The sequence below is a fragment of the Triticum urartu genome, chromosome 3A, assembly GCF_056163025.1.
Source record: "Triticum urartu cultivar PI428250 chromosome 3A, HENAU_Tu73, whole genome shotgun sequence".
Taxonomy (NCBI): domain Eukaryota; kingdom Viridiplantae; phylum Streptophyta; class Magnoliopsida; order Poales; family Poaceae; genus Triticum; species Triticum urartu.
The window spans coordinates 207,814,387-207,829,145 of record NC_141875.1 but is presented as its reverse complement, the minus strand read 5'-3'; positions in this window follow the sequence as shown (position 1 = coordinate 207,829,145).

Here is a 14,759-nt window from a genome sequence, read left to right as displayed (position 1 = left end):
GATATACCCATATCTGCTTAAATCATCTGTGAAGGTGAGAAAATAACGATATCCGCCACGAGCCTCAACATTCATCGGACCACATACATCTGTATGTATGATTTCTAACAAATCTGTTGCTCTCTCCATTGTACCGGAGAACGGTGTTTTAGTCATCTTGCCCATAAGGCACGGTTCGCAAGTACCAAGTGATTCATAATCAAGAGGTTCCAAAAGTCCATCGGTATGGAGTTTCTTCATGCGCTTTACACCGATATGACCTAAACGGTAGTGCCACAAATAAGTTGCACTATCATTATCAACTCTGCATCTTTTGGCTTCAACATTATGAATATGTGTGTTACTACTATCGAGATTCATCAAAAATAGACCACTCTTCAAAGGTGCATGACCATAAAAGATATTACTCATATAAACAGAACAACCATTATTCTCTGATTTAAATGAATAACCGTCTCGCATTAAACAAGATCCAGATATAATGTTCATGCTCAACGCAGGCACCAAATAACAATTATTTAGGTCTAATATTAATCCCGAAGGTAGATGTAGAGGTAGCGTGCCGACCGCGATCACATCGACTTTAGAACCATTTCCCACGCACATCGTCACCTCGTCCTTTGCCAGTGTTCACTTAATCCGTAGTCCCTGTTTTGAGTTGCAAATATTAGCAACAGAACCAGTATCAAATACCCAGGTGCTACTGCGAGCTCTAGTAAGGTACACATCAATAACATGTATATCACATATACCTTTGTTCACCTTGCCATCCTTCTTAATCGCCAAATACTTGGGGCAGTTCCGCTTCAAGTGACCAGTCTGCTTGCAGTAGAAGCACTCAGTTTCAGGCTTAGGTCCAGATTTGGGTTTCTTCTCCTGATCAGCAACTTGCTTGCTTTTCTTCTTGAAGTTCCCCTTCTTATTCCCTTTGCCCTTTTTCTTGAAACTAGTGGTCTTGTTGACCATCAACACTTGATGCTCCTTCTTGATTTCTACCTCCGCAGCTTTCAGCATTGCGAAGAGTTCGGGAATAGTCTTGTTCATCCCTTGCATATTATAGTTCATCACAAAGCTCTTGTAGCTTGGTGGCAGTGATTGGAGAATTCTGTCAATGATGCAATCATCTGGAAGATTAACTCCCATCTGAATCAAGTGATTATTATACCCAGACATTTTGAGTATATGCTCACTGACAGAACTGTTCTCCTCCATCTTGCAGCTATAGAATTTATTGGAGACTTCATATCTCTCAATCCGGGCATTTGCTTGAAATATTAACTTCAACTCCTGGAACATCTCATATGCTCCATGACGTTCAAAACGTCGTTGAAGTCCCGATTCTAAGCCGTAAAGCATGGCACACTGAACTATCGAGTAGTCATCAGCTTTGCTCTGCCAGACGTTCACAACATCTGGTGTTGCTCCAGCAGCAGGCCTGGCACCTAGCGGTGCTTTCAGGACATAATTCTTCTGTGCGGCAATGAGGATAATCCTCAAGTTACGGACCCAGTCCGTGTAATTGCTACCATCATTTTTCAACTTTGCTTTCTCAAGGAACGCATTAAAATTCAACGGAACAACACCACGGGCCATTTATCTACAATCATACATAAACAAGCAAGATACTATCAGGTACTAAGTTCATGATAAATTTAGGTTCAATTAATCATATTACTTAAACTCCCACTTAGATAGACATCCCTCTAATCATCTAAGTGATCACGTGATCCAAATCAACTAAACCATAACCGATCATCACGTGAAATGGAGTAGTTTTCAATGGTGAACATCGCTATGTTAATCATATCTACTATATGATTCATGCTCGATCTTTCGATCTCAGTGTTCCAGGCCATATCTTCATATCCTAGGCTCGTCAAGTTTAACCTGACTATTCTGTGTGTGCAAAACTGGTTTGCACCCGTTGTAGATGGACGTGGAGCTTATCACACCCGATCATCACGTGGTGTCTGGGCATGACAAACTTTGGCAATGGTGCATACTCAGGGAGAACACTTTTATCTTGAAATTTAGTGAGAGATCATCTTATAATGCTACCGTCAATCAAAGCAAGATAAGATGCATAAAAGATAAACATCACATGCAATCAATATAAGTGATATGATATGGCCATCATCATCTTGTGCTTGTGATCTCCATCTCCGAAGCACCGTCGTGATCACCATCGTCACCGGCGCGACACCTTGATCTCCATCGTAGTATCGTTGTCGTCTCGCCAATCTTATGCTTCCACGACTATCGCTACCGCTTAGTGATAAAGTAAAGCATTACAGCGCGATTGCATTGCATACAATAAAGCGACAACCATATGGCTCCTGCCAGTTGCCGATAACTCGGTTACAAAACATGATCATCTCATACAATAAAATTTAGCATCATGTCTTGACCATATCACATCACAACATGCCCTGCAAAAACAAGTTAGACGTCCTCTACTTTGTTGTTGCATGTTTTACGTGGCTGCTACGGGCTTTAAGCAAGAACCAATCTTACCTACGCATCAAAACCACAATGATAGTTTGTCAAGTTGGTGTTGTTTTAACCTTCGCAAGGACCGGGCGTAGCCACACTCGGTTCAACTAAAGTTGGAGAAACTGTCACCCGCAAGCCACCTATGTGCAAAGCACGTCGGGAGAACCGGTCTCGCGTAAGCGTACGCGTAATGTCGGTCCGAGCCGCTTCGTCCAACAATACCGCCGAACCAAAGTATGACATGCTGGTAAGCAGTATGACTTATATCGCCCACAACTCACTTGTGTTCTACTCGTACATATAACATCAACATATAAAACCTAGGCTCGGATGCCACCGTTGGGAAACGTAGTAATTTCAACAAAATTCCTACGCACACGCAAGATCATGGTGATGCATAGCAACGAGAGGGGAGAGTATGATCTACGTACCCTTGTAGATCGACAATGGAAGCGTTTGGTTGATGTAGTCGTACGTCTCCACGGCCCGACCGATCAAGCACCGAAACTACGGCACCTCCGAGTTCTAGCACACGTTCAGCTCGATGACGATCCCCGGACTCCGATCCAGCAAAGTGTCGGGGAAGAGTTCCGTCAGCACGACGGCGTGGTGACGATCTTGATGTACTACCGTCATAGGGCTTCGCCTAAGCACCGCTACAATATTATCGAGGACTATGGTGGAAAGGGGGCACCGCACACGGCTAAGAATATGATCACGTGGATCAACTTGTGTCTCTAGGGGGTGCCCCTGCCTCCGTATATAAAGGTTCAAGGGAGGGGGGCCGGCCGGCCAGGAGAGGCGCGCCAGGAGGAGTCCTACTCCCTCTGGGAGTAGGACCCCCCCCCCTTTCCTAGTTGGAATAGGATTCATGGAGGGGGGGAAAGAGGAGAGAGAGGAGGAAGGGGGCCGGCCCCCTCTCCTTGTCCAATTCGGACCAAGGGGGGAGGGGCGCGTGTCCCATCTCTGGCCACCTCTCCTCTCTTCCACTAAGGCCCACTAAGGCCCATATACCTCCCGGGGGGTTCCGGTAACCTCCCGGTACTCCGGTAAAATCCCGATTTCACCCGGAACACTTCCGATATCCAAACACAGGCTTCCAATATATCAATCTTTATGTCTCGACCATTTCGAGACTCCTCGTCATGTCCATGATCACATCCGGGACTCCGAACAACCTTCGGTACATCAAAATGCATAAACTCATAATATAACTGTCATCGTAACCTTAAGCGTGCGGACCCTATGGGTTCGAGAACAATGTAGACATGACCGAGACACATCTCCGGTCAATAACCAATAGCAGAACCTGGATGCTCATATTGGCTCCTACATATTCTACGAAGATCTTTTATCGGTCAGACCGCATAACAACATACGTTGTTCCCTTTGTCATCGGTATGTTACTTGCCCGAGATTCGATCATCGGTATCCCATACCTAGTTCAATCTTGTTACCGGCAAGTCTCTTTACTCGTTCTGTAATACATCATCCCGCAACTAACTCATTAGTTGCAATGCTTGCAAGGCTTAAGTGATGTGCATTACCGAGAGGGCCCAGAGATACCTCTCCGACAATCGGAGTGACAAATCCTAATCTCGAAATACGCCAACCCAACATGTTCCTTTGGAGACACCTGTAGAGCACCTTTATAATCACCCAGTTACGTTGTGACATTTGGTTGCACACAAAGTGTTCCTCCAGTAAACGGGAGTTGCATAATCTCATAGTCATAGGAACATGTATAAGTTATGAAGAAAGCAATAGCAACATACTAAACGATCGAGTGCGAAGCTAATGGAATGGGTCATGTCAATCAGATCATTCACCTAATGATGTGATCCCGTTAATCAAATAACAACTCTTTGTCCATGGTTAGGAAACATAACCATCTTTGATTAACGAGCTAGTCTAGTAGAGGCACACTAGTGACACTGTTTGTCTATGTATTCACACATGTATTATGTTTCCGGTTAATACAATTCTAGCATGAATAATAAACATTTATCATGATATAAGGAAATAAATAATAACTTTATTATTGCCTCTAGGGCATATTTCCTTCACTCTCATGTACCCCCTATTTCCATAGTTATTCCTCGCGTGTGGCCTCATATGTAATTCATGAGCCACCTTCTGAGAGATCATCAATTCTGCTATCAGACACAATACTTATTCCCGTTGCTTTGGGTCCCTTTCGCGCCCTGTTTCAGGCATCGAACGCTTGCCTGCCTGCTCGAAACTTCCCATGATACCTCCTTACTTTGCTCTCAATATTTTCATAAGTTTCAATTCGAGAGTTACTCTCCGCCACCTTCGTCGATGTTCTCGACCAGATAGTCAACCTTGCCGAGGTCTGTTCTCCCGGAATGCTCCTCCTTTATTCTTTTGTAAGTACAGTGAAGATCCTTAAGGAAGGACGACAACTTCATCATGATGACTTGAAGCAGAGAAATGAAGACATGAATGTAATGGATCGACCTCTTCGAGAAGAGAAACTAAGACCGAGAAGAATCGTTAGAATTTAGTAACCACATCTTTCCCCTTACTCGGCCTCTTAAAATCTCGGGACGAGATTTCTTGTAATGGAGGAGAATTGTGACACCCGGATAATTAAGCTACAGTGAACCTTTGCTAATGATGCCACGTCACTGCGATTACTGTTATTAATCTCGCGATGGTTCAAAAATGATTCAAATTCAAATTTAAAATATAGGCAAGCAACAAATGTTTTCAAAAATTAAAACTAAAATGTTCGAGAGATGACATATAATGCATATGTAATTATGCTGATGAAACCACATTTTGATAAAATGTTTAGATGTAAGAAATTAATTGAAATAGGGGCTAAACAATTACTTAAATGCTTTTAAAAAGAATAAACTATTACAAACCATTTTATTTTGGAGAGCTAAATTAATAGTTGCAAAGCCACAATTTGTAACACTAAATTAGGTGTCACTTTTGTATTTTATTAAAACTAAAATAAATAGAAACTAAAATAAATAAATAAATAAATAAAGGATAAATAAAAAGAAAACAAAAAGAAGTAAAATAAAAAGGAAAAGTGCCCCTGGCCCAACTGGGCCACAGCCCAGTTGGTCGCACACCCAGTCGGCCCACCACTGCCCCAATAACCCACTGCAACCGAACCCTAGACCCTCACACCTCTCGCCCCCACTCCCTATCTGCATGATCCCCTCGACCCCCACCCGCCTCGCGCCGCCACGGACGAGCGAGAGCGCTCCCGCTCGACCCCGCAGCTCCTCCCGCCGGCCACGCCCTGCGCCTCCCCCGAGCTCGCCTCATCCTCCCCTGCACCCACCTCCGCCACCACTCCCGCGCCAAAGCCATCCCCTGCCGTCGCCTCGTCGTACACGGCTGCCCGACCGCGCCCCCACCCGAGGAACCGCCGCCGACGCCGCCCGGAGCCACTCTGCCGACGCTCGTCGCCGACCACCGCCCCGTCGCCGGATCTTGCATCCCCGTCCTCCTTCCCAAAGGCCACCTCGAGCCTCGCGGCCCCCTGGTCTCTACATCGCCGGTGAGGGCCTCGCCCTTTCCCCGTCTCTTCCTCTGTCCCGTGTCTGCCGCGGCCCCCTCCACCACCTTCAATGCTGCTCGCCAGCCACTGCGCCCACCTCGCCTTGTAGCCGTCGTTGGCCGCGCCATGGCCCTGCCCGCTGCGCGCAGCGCACCATCACGCGCGCATGCGCTCGCGTCCTCGCGCCCGGATGACGTACCCCGCCCCGCTCCCCCTCTGCTTGACCTCGTCTGCCGGCAGCCGCTCACGCGCCCGCGGCCTCAACTGTTGCGCCGCTTCTGCTGCTACTGTGTGCCACCGTGCCGACCCGCCTTCCCCGCTGACGGCCGCCGTGCCCGCACCTTGCCGAGACCGCGCGCGCACGCCCTCTCACTGCTCCACGCCGGCGTGCTGTCCTGGCCCTGCTGCTCTCTGCGTCCGCCCAACCATGGCCGCCGGCACCCCATAGCCCCCCGCTCGGATGCCCGGTCGGGGCCAGCGCCCGAGACCCGCGCCCGCAGCGCCCGCCCCATTAAGGCCTCTAGGGCCTATGACAAGGGAGCCCCACCCAGAACGATTAGAAAAAAGAATTAAGAATAATAATAAATTAATACAAATATTAATTAATTAATTAACTAAAATAATTAATTAAATTAATTGTGTTTGATTAACCTAATCAATTAGCTAAACTAACTAAACATGTTTAGTTAGCCTTAGTCTATGACAGGTGGGTCCCACTGGACCCACAGGCCAGGTTTGACTCTCGTCAGCTGGGTTTGACCTGTTGATGTCATGGTGATGTCATGCTGACATCACCTTTCACTGTTCTGGATAATGTTTGATTTAAATAATTAAATAAACTTAAAAAATGCCTAAAACTTTGATAAACAATAGAAAATAAACCGTAACTCGGATGAAAATACTTTGTACATGAAAGTTGCTCAGAACGACGAGACGAATCCGAATATGCAGCCTGTTCGTCCGCCACACATCCCTAGCATAGCAAACACACAACTTTCCCCCTCCGGTTCATCTGTTCGAAAACGCGAAACACCGGGAATACTTCCCGGATGCTTTCCTCCTTCACCGGTATCACCTAGTACTACGTTAGGTCAAACCTAGCACCGCGTATTGCCATGTTATACTTTGTGATGCTTTGATTGCTTTGTTATTTATTGTGATTCCCCTCCGTTACTTCTTTTTGGTAGACCCCGAGACTACCGGCGACCCCCAGCTCGACTACGGTGTTGACGACCCTTCCTTCTTGCCAAAGCAACCAGGCAAGCCCCCCCTTGAACACCAGATATCTGATACGTCTCCAACGTATCTATAATTTTTGATTGTTCCATGCTATTATATTATCTGTTTTGGATGTTAATGGGCTTTATTTTACACTTTTATATTATTTTTGGGACTAACCTATTAAACGGAGGCCCAGCCCAAATTGCTGTTTTTTGCCTATTTCAGTGTTTCGTAGAAAAGGAATATCAAACGGAGTCCAGACATAATGAAACCTTCGGGAACGTGATTTTTGGAACAAATGTGATCCAGGGGACTTTGAGTGGACGTCAAGAAACAATCGAGGAGGCCATGAGGCAGGGGGCGCGCCTACCCCCCTGGGCACGCCCTCCACCCTCGTGGGCCCCTCGTTGCTCCACCGACCTACTTCTTCCTCCTATATATATATATATATATATATATATATATATCCATATACCCCGGGAACATCCAGGAGCACCACGAAACCCTATTTCCACCGCCGCAACCTTCTGTACCCAAGAGATCCCATCCTGGGGCCTTTTCCGGAGCTCCGCCGGAGGGGTCATTGATCACGGAGGGCCTCTACATCAACTCCATGGCCCCTCCGATGATGTGTGAGTCATTTACCTCAGACCTTCGGGTCCATAGCTAGTAGCTAGATGGCTTCTTCTCTCTCTTTGGATCTCAATACAAAGTTCTCCTCGATTCTCTTGGAGATCTATTCGATGTAGTCTTCTTTTGCGGTGTGTTTGTCGAGATCCGATGAATTGCGGGTTTATGATCAAGTCTATTTATGAACAATATTTGAATCTTCTCTGAATTCTTTTATGTATGATTGGTTTATCTTTGCAAGTCTCTTCGAATTATCAGTTTGGTTTGGCCTACTAGATTGATCTTTCTTGCCATTGGAGAAGTGCTTAGCTTTGGGTTCAATCTTGCGGTGCTCGATCCCAGTGACAGAAAGGGAAACGACACGTATTGTATTGTTGCCATCGAGGATAAAAAGATGGGGTTTATATCATATTGCATGAGTTTATCCCTCTACATCATGTCATCTTGCTTAAGGCGTTACTCCGTTCTTATGAACTTAATACTCTAGATGCATGCTGGATAGCGGTCGATGTGTGGAGTAATAGTAGTAGATGCATGCTGGATAGCGGTCGATGTGTGGAGTAATAGTAGTAGATGCAGGCAAGAGTCGGTCTACTTGTCACGGATGTGATGCCTATATACATGATCATACCTAGATATTCTCATAATTATTCGCTTTTCTATCAGTTGCTCGATAGTAATTTGTTCACCCACCGTAATACTTATGCTATCTTGAGAGAAGCCAATAGTGAAACCTATGGCCCCCGGGTCTATTCTCCATCATATAAGTTTCCAATCTATTTTATTTTGCAATCTTTACTTTCAATCTATATCATAAAAATACCAAAAATATTTATCTTATTATTATCATCTCTATCAGATCTCACTCTTGCAAGTGGTCGTGAAGGGATTGACAACCCCTTTATCGTGTTGGTTGCGAGGTTCTTATTTGTTTGTGTAGGTACGAGGTGACTCGTGTGTGGTCTCCTACTAGATTGGTACCTTGGTTCTCAAAAACTGAGGGAAATACTTACGCTGCTTTACTGCATCACCCTTTCCTCTTTAAGGGAAAACCAACACAGTGCTCAAGAGGTAGCAAGAAGGATTTCTGGCGCCGTTGCCGGGGAGATCTACGCCAAGTCAAGACATACCAAGTACCCATCACAACTCTTATCCTTTGCATTACATTATTTGCCATTTGCCTCTTGTTTTCCTCTCCCCCACTTCACCCTTGCCGTTTTATTCGCTCTGTCTTTCCCGTTCTCCTCTTTCTCGCTTACGTCTTGTTGCTTGTTGCCCTCATGGCTTTACCAAAAGGAGTTGATCCTCACCTTACAAGGTTGGAAGAAATCGAAAACAACGTTAGAAGTTTTATGTCCTTGCAGTTTGAGCATAATAATTTCTTTAGAAACGAGCTTAAAGAACAAAAAAGTTTTATCGGTTTCATGAATAAAGATCTCAATGATATGTCTAAGGAATTTTATGGTTTGAAATCTCAGCTTGCTCATCTTGAAAAATTAATTGCTGAAATCTCGGATAAGGAGGCCACCTTAGTTAATAAGATGGCCGCTAAACCGCAAAGTTTTCATGATAATAAGGATGAAGATCTAAAAGTGATTGATGTGTCCCCTATTAAATCCTTGTTTTGCAATATGAATCTTGATAATGATGGGACTGGAGATGAGTCAATTTTAGTTAGAAGGCGTCCCAATGATTCAGAGTTTTTAGATCTTGATGCAAAAATTGGTAAAAGTGGGATTGAAGAGGTCAAAACTTTAGATAGCAACGAACCCACTATCTTGGATTTCAAGAATTTAATTATTATAATTTCTCTTTGATAGATTGTATTTCCTTGTTGCAATCCGTGCTAAATTCTCCTCATGCTTATAGTCAAAATAAAGCTTTTACTAAACATATCGTTGATGCTTTGATGCAATCTTACGAAGAAAAACTTGAGTTGAAAGTTTCTATCCCTAGAAAACTTTATGATGAGTGGGAACCTAAAATTAAAATTAAAATTAAAGATCGTGAATGCTATGCTTTGTGTGATTTTGGTGCTAGTGTTTCCACGATCCCAAAAACTTTGTGTGATTTGCTAGGTTTCCGTGAATTTGATGATTGTTCTATAAACTTGCACCTTGCGGATTCCACTATTAAGAAACCTATGGAAAAGATTAATGATGTTCTTATTGTTGCGAATAGGAATTATGTGCCCGTAGATTTCATTGTTCTTGATATAGATTGCAATCCTTCATGTCCTATTATTCTTGGTAGACCTTTCCTTAGAACGATTGGTGCATTTATTGATATGAAGGAAGGGAGATTAAATTCCAATTTCCGTTAAGGAAAGGCATGGAAAACTTCCCTAGAAAGAAAATTAAATTACCATATGAATCTATTATGAGAGCCACTTATGGATTGCCTACCAAAGATGGCAATACCTAGATCTATCTTCGCTTTTATGCCTAGCTAGGGGCGTTAAACGATAGCGCTTGTTGGGAGGCAATCCAATTTTATTTTTATTCCTTGCTTTTTGTTACTATTTAGTAATAAATAATTTATCTAGCCTTTGTTTTGGTTGTGTTTTTTTGTGTTTAATTAGTGTTTGTGCCAAGTAGAATCGTTGGGAAGACTTGGGGAAAGTCTTTCTGATCTTGCTGTAAAAAACAGAAATTTTAGCGCTCACGAGAATTGCTGCCATTTTTTATTGGAGGGTGATATTTAGTTAATTATTTTTGCAGATGATTAATAGGTAAATTCCTCACGTACAGAAATTTACTTTAGAATTTTTGGGGTTCCAGAAGTATTCGAAACCTACAGATTACTACAGATTGTTCTGTTTTTGACAGATTCTCTTTTTCGCATGTTGTTTGCTTATTTTGATGAATCTATGGCTAGTAATAGAGTTTATGAACCATACAAAAGTTGGAATACAGTATGTTTAACACCAATATAAATAAAGAATGAATTCATTACAGTACCTTGAAGTGGTGGTTTGTTTTCTTTTATTAACGGAGCTCACGAAGATTTTCTTTTAAGTTTTGTGTTGTGAAGTTTTCAAGTTTTGGGTAAAGATTTGATGGATTATGGAACAAGGAGTGGCAAGAGCCTAAGCTTGGGGATTCAAAAGGCACCCCAAGGTAAAATCCAAGGACAACAAAAATCCTAAGCTTGGGGATGCCCCGGAAGGCATCCCCTCTTTCGTCTTCGTCCATCGGTAACTTTACTTGAAGCTATATTTTTATTCGCCACATGATATGTGTTTTGCTTGGAGTGTATTGTATGATTTGAGTCTTTGCTTTTTAGTTTACCACAATCATCCTTGTTGTACACACCTTTTGGGAGGGACTCACATGAATTGGAATTTATTAGAATACTCTATGTGATTCACTTATATCTTTTGAGTTGTACAATTTTAGCTCTATTGCTTTGCTTATATCTTTTAGAGCACGGCGGTGGTTCTATTTTATAGAAATAATTGATCTCTCATGCTTCACTTATATCATTTTGAGAGTCCTTTAGAACAGCATGGTAATTCACTTTGGTTATAAATTTTAAATGCCAAGAGAAGTTGGATGCTTGATAGATGGTTTTGAGATATAAAGGTGGTAATATTAGAGGTGTGCTAGTTGAGTAATTGTAAAATTGACGAATACTTGTGTTGAAGTTGGCAAGTCCCGTAGCATGCACGTATGGTAAACATTATGTGACAAATTTGAAGCATGGGGTGTTCTTTGATTGCTTTCCTTATGAGGGGCGGTCGGGGATGAGCGATGGTCTTTTCCTACCAATCTATCCCCTAGGAGCATGCGCGTAGTGCTTGGTTTTGATGACTTGTAAATTTTTGCAATAAGTATGTGAGTTCTTTATGACTAATGTTGAGTTCATGGATTATACGCACTCTGACCCTTCCATCATTGCTAGCCTCTTCGGTACCGTGCATTGCCCTTTTTCACCTTGAGAGTTGGTGCAAACTTCGCCGGTGCATCCAAACCCCGTGATATGATACGCTCTATCTGTTGGGGAATGTAGTAATTTCAAAAAAATTCCTATGCACACGCAGGATCATGGTGATGCATAGCAATGAGAGGGGAGAGTGTTGTCTACGTACCCTCGTAGACCATTCGCGGAAGCGTTATATCAACGCGGTTGATGTAGTCGTACGTCTTCACGATCCGACTGATCCAAGTACCGAAAGCACGGCACCTCCGAGTTCTGCACACGTTCGGCTCCGTGATGTCCTCGCCTTCTCGATCCAGCAAGAGGGGCAAAGTAGTAGATGAGTTCCGGCAGCACGACGGCGTGGTGACGGTGTTGGTGAAGAACAATCTCCACAGGGCTTCACCTAAGCACTACAAAAACTATGACGGAGGATAAACTAGAGGGGACGGGGTTGCCGGCACACAGCCTGGTGTTTCTTGATGTGTCTTTGGTGCTAGCCCTATCCCTCTATTTATATGTTGAGCCTTGGGGTCGAAACTTGGAGTAAAAGCCTCCACAAAGTCGGTTTCACCTGAAAGGCAAGAGTCCTTCTTGGACTCCAGGGCCAGACGCCACGGTTCCCGGCGTCTGGCCCCTGGACTCCGCAAAACTTCCTTTTGCGCTTTCCAAAAACCTTGTGGGCTTTCCCCTTTGGCCCAAATAAAGTGTTCTCGTACCCAAACATTTCGGGAAACATCCGAAACCCCTTATGGAGTCCAAACACTATTATCCCATATATCAATCTTTATCTCCGGACCATTCCGGAGTTCCTCGTCATGTCCGTGATCTTATCCGGAACTCCGAACAACATTCAGTCACCAACATATATAACTCATAATACTATATCGTCAACGAACGTTAAGCGTGCAGGCCCTATGGGTTAGAGAACTATGTAGACATGACCGAGACACCTCTCTGGTCAATAACCAATAGCGGAACCTGGATGCCCATATTGGCTCCTACATATTCTACGAAGATCTTTATCGGTCGACCGCATAACAACATACGTTGTTCCCTTTGTCATCGGTATGTTACTTGCCCGAGATTCGATCATCGGTATCTCAATACCTAGTTCAATCTCATTACCGGCAAGTCTCTTTACTCGTGCTGTAACACATCATCCCGCAACCAACTCATTAGTTGCAATGCTTGCAAGGCTTAAGTGATGTGTATTACCGAGTGGGCCCAGAGATACCTCTCCGATAATCGGAGTGACAAATCCTAATCTCGAAATACGCCAACCCAACAAGTACCTTCAGAGACACATGTAGAGCACATTTATAATCACCCAGTTACGTTGTGACGTTTGGTAGCACGCAAAGTGTTCCTCCGGTAAACAGGAGTTGCATAATCTCATAGTCATAGGAACATGTATAAGTCATGAAGAAAGCAAGATACTATCAGGTACTAAGTTCATGATAAATTTAGGTTCAATTAATCATATTACTTAAACTCCCACTTAGATAGACATCCCTCTAATCATCTAAGTGATCACGTGATCCAAATCAACTAAACCATAACCGATCATCACGTGAAATGGAGTAGTTTTCAATGGTGAACATCGCTATGTTGATCATATCTACTATATGATTCATGCTCGATCTTTCGATCTCAGTGTTCCAGGCCATATCTTCATATCCTAGGCTCGTCAAGTTTAACCTGACTATTCTGTGTGTGCAAAACTGGCTTGCACCCGTTGTAGATGGACGTGGAGCTTATCACACCCGATCATCACGTGGTGTCTGGGCATGACAAACTTTGGCAATGGTGCATACTCAGGGAGAACACTTTTATCTTGAAATTTAGTGAGAGATCATATTATAATGCTACCGTCAATCAAGGCAAGATAAGATGCATAAAAGATAAACATCACATGCAATCAATATAAGTGATATGATATGGCCATCATCATCTTGTGCTTGTGATCTCCATCTCCGAAGCACCGTCGTGATCACCATCGTCACCGGCGCGACACCTTGATCTCCATCGTAGTATCGTTGTCGTCTCGCCAATCTTATGCTTCCACGACTATCGCTACCGCTTAGTGATAAAGTAAAGCATTACAGCGCGATTGCATTGCATACAATAAAGCGACAACCATATGGCTCCTGCCAGTTGCCGATAACTCGGTTACAAAACATGATCATCTCATACAATAAAATTTAGCATCATGTATTGACCATATCACATCACAACATGCCCTGCAAAAACAAGTTAGACGTCCTCTACTTTGTTGTTGCATGTTTTACGTGGCTGCTACGGGCTTTAAGCAAGAACCAATCTTACCTACGCATCAAAACCACAATGATAGTTTGTCAAGTTGGTGTTGTTTTAACCTTTGCAAGGACCGGGCGTAGCCACACTCGGTTCAACTAAAGTTGGAGAAACTGTCACCCGCAAGCCACCTATGTGCAAAGCACGTTGGGAGAACCGGTCTCGCGTAAGCGTACGCGTAATGTCGGTCCGAGCCGCTTCGTCCAACAATACCGCCGGACCAAAGTATGACATGCTGGTAAGCAGTATGACTTATATCGCCCACAACTCACTTGTGTTCTACTCGTACATATAACATCAACATATAAAACCTAGGCTCGGATGCCACCGTTGGGAAACGTAGTAATTTCAACAAAATTCCTACGCACACGCAAGATCATGGTGATGCATAGCAACGAGAGGGGAGAGTATGATCTACGTACCCTTGTAGATCGACAATGGAAGCGTTTGGTTGATGTAGTCGTACGTCTCCACGGCCCGACCGATCAAGCACCGAAACTACGGCACCTCCGAGTTCTAGCACACGTTCAGCTCGATGACGATCCCCGGACTCCGATCCAGCAAAGTGTCGGGGAAGAGTTCCGTCAGCACGACGGCGTGGTGACGATCTTGATGTACTACCGTCATAGGGCTTCGC